Source organism: Sminthopsis crassicaudata, chromosome 1, assembly GCF_048593235.1.
Source record: "Sminthopsis crassicaudata isolate SCR6 chromosome 1, ASM4859323v1, whole genome shotgun sequence".
In the NCBI taxonomy this organism is placed as follows: Eukaryota; Metazoa; Chordata; class Mammalia; order Dasyuromorphia; family Dasyuridae; genus Sminthopsis; species Sminthopsis crassicaudata.
Genome location: NC_133617.1, coordinates 299,248,862 through 299,256,499, shown reverse-complemented (window position 1 = coordinate 299,256,499; position 7,638 = coordinate 299,248,862).

Here is a 7,638-nt window from a genome sequence, read left to right as displayed (position 1 = left end):
AAAATCTCCCTCTTGGTCTCTCATCATTATAATTATTATTTTGAAACAAAGGGATTAAGTTTATCTATCTACATATATATATGTAGATATATACATACATATATATATATATACATAAAAATGTCATGTATACAATTTTTTTAACCTGGCATTTAAGAAACTGGATATTTTTTTTATTATATATATATATATATATTATAATATTATCCCTTGTATTCATTTTTCCAAATTACCCCCCCTCCCTCTATTCCCTCCCCCCGACGACAGGCAATACCATATATTTTACATGTGTTACAATATAGTCTAGGTACAATACATGTGTGCGAATATCATTTTCTTGTTGCACAATAAACATTAGAATCCGAAGGTACATGCAACCTGGGCAGACAGATATTAGTGCTAACAATTTTCATTCCCCTCCCAGTGTAAGAAACTGGATATTTTAAGAGGAAGTTACAATTAAGACAATTTGAATGTCACATTAAAATTTTTAAATAATTAGTTTATTGGAAATAATTTTCTTCATGTTAAAATCCAAAAATAGTGATTTTTATAAACCCCAAACTGGTTATTATTCTTTGCACAATGGGAAGAATAAAAACCTTATCTAGATTGGTTTTGTTTTTTGGATCAGTTAACCTTAGGATCTGAGGGCAAAATGCACCCTTCCGTCTTCACTGGGACTTGAAAGAAATGAACCAAAAAACCCAAACTCACAACCTGCTCTCAGTCCTCTCCTCACCCTTTCACTTGTTAGTAAAATGAAAGAAAAAAGCCACAGTACATGTGAAAGGGAAAGCTCAGCCACATTCTGGGGCCCCTGTTGAATTAATTTATAAACTAGCCATATTTCTTAAGCCATATTTGCTAGCCAGATTATCATCCCGAGGGAAAGAACTTGTTATAGGAAATGAAATTCCCAAATAAACAGTGAGTATACTGAGAATCTACAAGTCTGTCTATTATATAAAAATGATTTATAAGGATAGGTTTTTATAACTGAATATTTGTTTTAACATAATTAAGAATTTTTTATTTCTATATCTTATCATCTTAAAAGCAAAATCATTTGTGTTATGTCAAACTTAAGATCATCCATTAACTATTGGTGATGGATTTCCTTATTTAGAACTGAACCTGTGGCTCTGATGTGGAACCTACTATTTGAGAAAAATTTCTAGGGAGTATAAGTGATATGGGTTTCTTTAGAGTTTCAAATTCAAGAGTGAATAATGTATTATTAAATCAGTAACCCACAATTCCAGAGAAATAACCTTAACTACTCTGAAGGATATGATATAATTGGAAATTTGCATTTGGACAAAAAGGCTGGGAATTCAAGCTTTCCTTAAAGTGGGATCCTTCTGGTTCAGTTTCCAATTGTGCTTTTTTTATTATGTTTTAAGAATGTTTTCTACCTAATTATTCTTGAATCCATGAGATTGTTACTGCATGTTTGCTCATCATTTATGACTCATTCTGAAGTCAAACAGAGTTAAGAATGATTTGTCCTGCTATAATCATAGCCCTGTTTTTTCCTCTTTTATCAAATTTCTATATTCAGTATAAGTATAGAGCTCTATAAGCACAATGGAAGTACGGCAGATCTTGCTGTTTTCAAACTGTAAATGTGTAGTCACCTGCCTGTTACTAGATATATACCTTACTATAAATATATACCTGTATGAATATGATCTTTAAAAGTTTCTTTTTTTTTAATTTCCAAAAAGAATAATTTGCTATTGATACAACAATTTGTGAGATCTAGCTTTTTTTTCCCTAATGATTATTGAAACCTAACTTGAAACATCTTTAGTGTGACTTGGAGTAGAGAATTTAGTGCAATCACTTTTCCTAGGAGATATAACTTATGTAGTATTTTGTATCATAGCCATGTAAAAGTCAATTTTATTTAAGTTTATTGATGATGTGGGAATAACCTCTGCTTGCACTTTTTCTCTTATAAACACCTTATTTGAGGTGATGCAGTCATAAAAGAGACTGCTGGTCAATCAATCCATAGTATAACAGACTCTTGCAAAAGAGAGGGATATACTCTTCCACCTTCTGGGGATTTAACTATAGCAACCTATAAAGAACTCACTTCAGATCATTTTTACTGGTCACAAACTAAAAGAAACAGCCCAGGATTGTAGGCTATGTTATCCATACCCAGCATCTCGAACCAAACATAATTTTTGCCAGAACCCCTTTCTCTTTGCCACCCCCATTTATGCTAGCTATTCCTTTGTGGACTAGTCTTTCAATCTCCACTGCCTTGCCTTTTGACAGGTCATTATCTTCTTGCTTGAAGATCAAGCTCCACAGCAACTGAACAGTCTAAAGTCGCCCTGCTAAGGAAGGATTTATGAATGCTTCTGTTAGCTTGGTGGGATCTTCTTTTCTGAAAATTGCTTTTGAGCAATATAACCTCAGCTTCTCAAAATAATCTTCTTCATGGGGATCTTTTTGCTTTATAACCCATTTCTAATCATCATTTCAGCCTTAAGTGAGTCTTTTCTGCTCAGGCAGGCCTATTGTTCAGGGGACTTTTGATTGCCTTTCTACTCCAGGTGGAGACTTTTGGAAACCAAGATGTCTGGAGATCCCACCCTATCTCCTCTTCTTTTAAATTATTTTTGGGTTTATCAACTGAGTCAAAGTCTTTCCCTATTTGTAATATAGTCTCTCTATTAAAAGAGATTATGCCCTATCAATTTTTTTATAGAGTTTATACATCATCTATTTTCAGGGAACACACACGCGCACACACACACACACACACACACACACACACACACACACACACATATTTGTTGTTGTTGTTGAGGTAATTGGGATTAAATGCCTTGCCCAGGGTCACACAGCTAGGAAGTGTTAAGTGTCTGAGGCCAGATTTTGACTCAGGTTCTCCTGACTCCAAGGCTAGTGCTCTATTATTCCCTGTGCTATCTAGCTGCCCTAGAAGTAGAGAAAATTAATCAAATTCTCTTTAGGTCAATTGCTTTCTCTCATAATTCTTGATTGCCCTTTAACCAGTCTAAAGATGAAGACTCTTCTTTTAAGTGATCTCTTTAGCTCTAGCTCTCCTTGTCCCACTTCATGGGCAAATTAGTGGGGACTAACTGGTCAGACTAAAGGCTTTAAGATGAGCTTTCCCTAATTTCTGAAGGCCCTATCAAGAGAAATATCTTCAACTGGAGACCCTCTCAATCAGTCGTTTTCTCTACCAGATGTCTAACACTTTCCAGTGATACTGTCCTTAACTCTCTGTGTGTATTAGATTTGTTTCTTCTAGGCTTTGGTCAATTCACCTTCAAATGATGATCAGCATTAGATTATATATCAATCAGTTTTTGCTGCTCAAACTAGGTCCTGGCCCCTTAAGTTCACCACCCCTCCAAATTGGGACCTTATAAGACAGACTTAGTTCTACACCCATTCCCAGCAGGAAATAATTTTAAAAGGAGAGACCATCCCCCTGTACTGGAGAGGACTTTGGGTGGAGGTATTGATATGATGAACTGACCCTAGCAAAATACTACCCAGTGTCTGAGAGGACCCAGTGCTGATCTCCACTATTGTGCCTTGGTAACCAACTTTGTACCACTATGGTGTTATTAAATTTTGGCCTCAAATTTCTCTCTGTAACACTTCCTCTCCACAGACCATTGTATTTGACTTCCAGCTTCCGGATATTTAACAATTTTCACTGGATCTGGCCTCTAAAAATTCCATTCTGCTAAAAGTATTTCCTTTTGCTTTCACAAGGATCACTTTGGTACACCAGACTTGGGGAAAAGAAAGCATTTGTTTTTTTACTGTCCAGATTTCATTAGAAAGTATTTGGATCTTATTGGCTATCATTTATTTTCACAATTGCCAGTTTCATTCTAAACAGTCAGATTCAGAGTGTGGTCAAATAAGATTGTATTTTGATCCATTTTATCTTTGAGGTAATAGACTGTTGATTGACATCTCTGTTCCTTGTTGTGACCAGCCCAACAAAATGAGCTAATGGAGGTTGAAAATAAGGAGAAGGGGTTGTTGATAATTCAGCTGTTTATTAAGAGAAATCATGATGCTTATATATTTTAAAACCTTAAGTTATTATGAAAAGCATTGTTCTGTTCCAATTCTTTGAAGAATGTTATTTTCTGGAAACTCAGTCATATGTAAAGTTCATAATGGCCTTATGTGCCGGGACCTTATGTTTTCTCATGATTTCAAAATTAAAAGCACCCTTGATTAATCTTAGGAAGAGAGGAACATCCAGTTACAGAAATCTCTAGCGTCCTGGGAATTCTCTCCAGGCCCTACTTTCCTCCGTTGTACAAATAAGTGTTGGAATCTGATAATTTTTCAGATCAATTATTCTAAGACCTTTTTGCTATCTCTTGAAATACTCATTTGTTTTTCAAATTCCTATTTTTAATTTCTCTATCTCCTCTTTCTATTATGTTCTTCCTATGCCTTGACACCAAGCTACTCACTCTATGATAATCCAAACATATTTCAAAAGTAAAAGTCATCCCATCCATGATGTTTTACTTTATTTTTCTCTGATGACAATTGGCTCATAAAGGTGTGGCCCCTGACTAGAAAAAGGGAATGAATTAAATAGCAAAAAGACCCGAGTTCATTGGATGGACTGAAAATGAGGTAAAAATTAACCAATGGTCAGCAATGCTGTCTACTTCCTGAAACTTAGATCTAGGTTTGACCTTTTCTGCTTTACAACCCTCTGAGAATAGGGATCATGTGACTTCTTGAAATTTAGGGCTAGGGTCTGATTCACTATATCTCATAGACTTTTTGAGAAATCTTCACCTGCTTCCATTCAGAAGGCAAGAGCCTGCCTAAGGAGGAGCATACTAATATAAGTCAAAAAATACACATTAGGATAAAATTGCACACCTTTAAGCATGTGGATTGGACTCCAATCTAATTAATTAATTAATAATTGTGTTTCTAGACTAGATAAGTTATGGAGATATGGAGAAATCTCTCTCTCTCTCTCTCTCTCTCTCTCTCTCTCTCTCTCTCTCTCTCTGTCTTTTTGCCCCTCTCCTTCCCCCTTCTCTTTATCAGATGACTATATCATCTATCATCTTTGAAAGCTCTCACTCTTTTTACTTTTTTTTGTGGGTCAATTAGACAAAAGGGGAAGAAAAGGTATTCTGTAATATGAACAGGACACAGAAATACAAAGGACTGGAAGCATAATCTTACTCTATAATAGTTCAAGTTTTCCTGAAGAGTGAAGGATTCAAATGTGTTTCTGAAGTTTAGCAAATCTTTAGTATGTTTTTCAGTTCCTTCCTTCCCTCCTTCCCAACCTCCCTCCCTCCCTTCCTTCCTCCCTCCCTTCCTTCCTTCCTTCCTTCCTTCCTTCCTTCTTTCCTTCCTTCCTTCCTTCCCAACCTCCCTCCCTCCCTCCCTCCCTCCCTTCCTCCTTTCCTTCCTTCCTTCCTTCCTTCCTTCCTTCCTTCCTTCCTTCCTTCCTTCCTTCCTTCCTTCCTTCCTTCCTTCCTTCCTTCCTTCCTTCCTTCCTTCCTTCCCAACCTCCCTCCCTCCCTCCCTCCCTCCCTCCCTCCCTCCCTTCCTCCCTCCCTCCCTCCCTCCCTTCCTCCCTTCCTCCCTCCCTCCCTCCCTCCCTCCCTCCCTCCCTCCCTCCCTCCCTCCCTCCCTCCCTCCCTCCCTCCCTCCCTTCCTTCCTTCCTTCCTTCCTTCCTTCCTTCCTTCCTTCCTTCCTTCCTTCCTTCCTTCCTTCCTTCCTTCTTTCCTTCCCTGGAGAATGATTCTATAACATGTTATCAGGAGGTTTAGAAATGCATGAGTTGAATAAAGACAGGGATTGGGACTGAACTTTTTATTTCAGAAGTGTAGAAAATGTCATGTGAGGAAACTTCCTTATTGCAAGGGTTGACCCCTTCTCTGAAATTCACAATCCAAGAAAGTCACACACAGGCAATGCCACAGATGGATTTGAACCCAGGTCTTCAAAGATGTGTTGGGCAGGTTCCAAAGGATCCTAATGCCAATTTAGTTCCCTTGGCACCCGGTTTCCAGTTTTCCCCAAATAAGGAAACAGTTTGAGTAGGAAGGAGTAGTTTCTTTCGGACCCTTCGCCCAGGCCAGTGGTGTGAGGGTCAGGCTTCTCAGAGTCATGCCCTAGAGTTTAAACAGGAAGCACTCTGGGATTAACAACCGGACTTCTCCCAGGGATTGTAAACTGCAGCTACAGCATTTACTGACCTATAGCCAACACAGATAGGAGGTGGCAGACTGGGCTGCTTCGTTGTCTGCTCTGTGCCCTTTCTCCTATGGCATAGGACTAGGACGAGATGGATATTTAGGACAGGATTGCTATGCTTTGCTGGGGTCCAAAGGCCAAGAGATCTTGGCCCTGGCTGCACACTTTGCAAATTGGTCCTAAGGTCGTGGCCAACCCACTGATGTTTTGTAGAATCAAGTTGGAAAAGGTGGACATTTCAGGACTAATTCAGCTCCTCCCTGAGCTTAAATAATTTAAGAAAGGCCTAAAAGAAACCATTCAGAACTGGAGAGAATACTAAGAGCAAAAACTCTCATAATAACAGGAGAGAAAGCAAACTAATCTTAAATGCCAAAGCCAGTTATTGAGTTATTTGAGTGGTCTTATCCACTCTGCAAAGAGCTAGGCTGGATTATAAACTGGCCTGAGGGTATTTGAAACCACCCAGAAGGAAAAAGGGTGTGATCCCTTTCTTCTGAGTTGAGGAAATAGAGATGCCAGGGTCAGGGTAGTCTACTAATCCTTATCATCTAATCCACATGTTGACATCTTACCCATAAAGATAATATTAATGATTTTGTCAAATATTCTACTGAAGTCTAAGCAGACTATATCTATAACATTGTTCTGATCTCCCAATGTAGTTATGCCATCAAAAAAGGGACATGAGGTTAGTCTGCCATTGTAAAGGGCTAGAACTGAGCAATGCACTTGGATAATGAAGCTCGTGAGACTAATTGCCAACTGGACAGTTCCCTATTAACTTGTATGAAGGTTGACCCTCCCCAGCTGTTCTGTGCTGACTTGATTGGTGGGACAAAGAGGGGAAAGTGACGCGTGTGGGAGGAGTAGGAGGAGGAAGAGGAAGTGGGACGCAGAAACTGACTCAGTCTCTCCTGGCATTAGAGGGAGGAAGGTGTGTGGGGAAATTGCTAGATTTGATCCCCTGACTTTGACTGTAAAAGATCAAGAATAAAGACATTTAGTGATCCTGACTCCGGCTGATTTCTGGGAAGGCAGAGTTCCAACATGCCATGGTCTGTTTTAGTCTTCCATGCCTAAGTTCTTGAGAAAAACATACAGGTACTTATTGAGCACTATTTCTTTCCCTAAATATTTAAAAACCATTTTGGCCCAGGTAGGTGGTGCAGTAGATAAAGCACTAACTTTGGAGTCAGGAAGACCTGAATTCAAATCCAAACTCAGACAGTAACTCTTGAGCAAATCACTTGAGTTTGTTTCTCCTTGAATCCTTTTAATTAGTGTTAGAGAAAAGTTCATTTAAAAAATAGATGAGAAAATAGAGCAGGAAGGAATTACCTTGGGATAGAGTCATCATTGAGGACATTATGTATACTAAA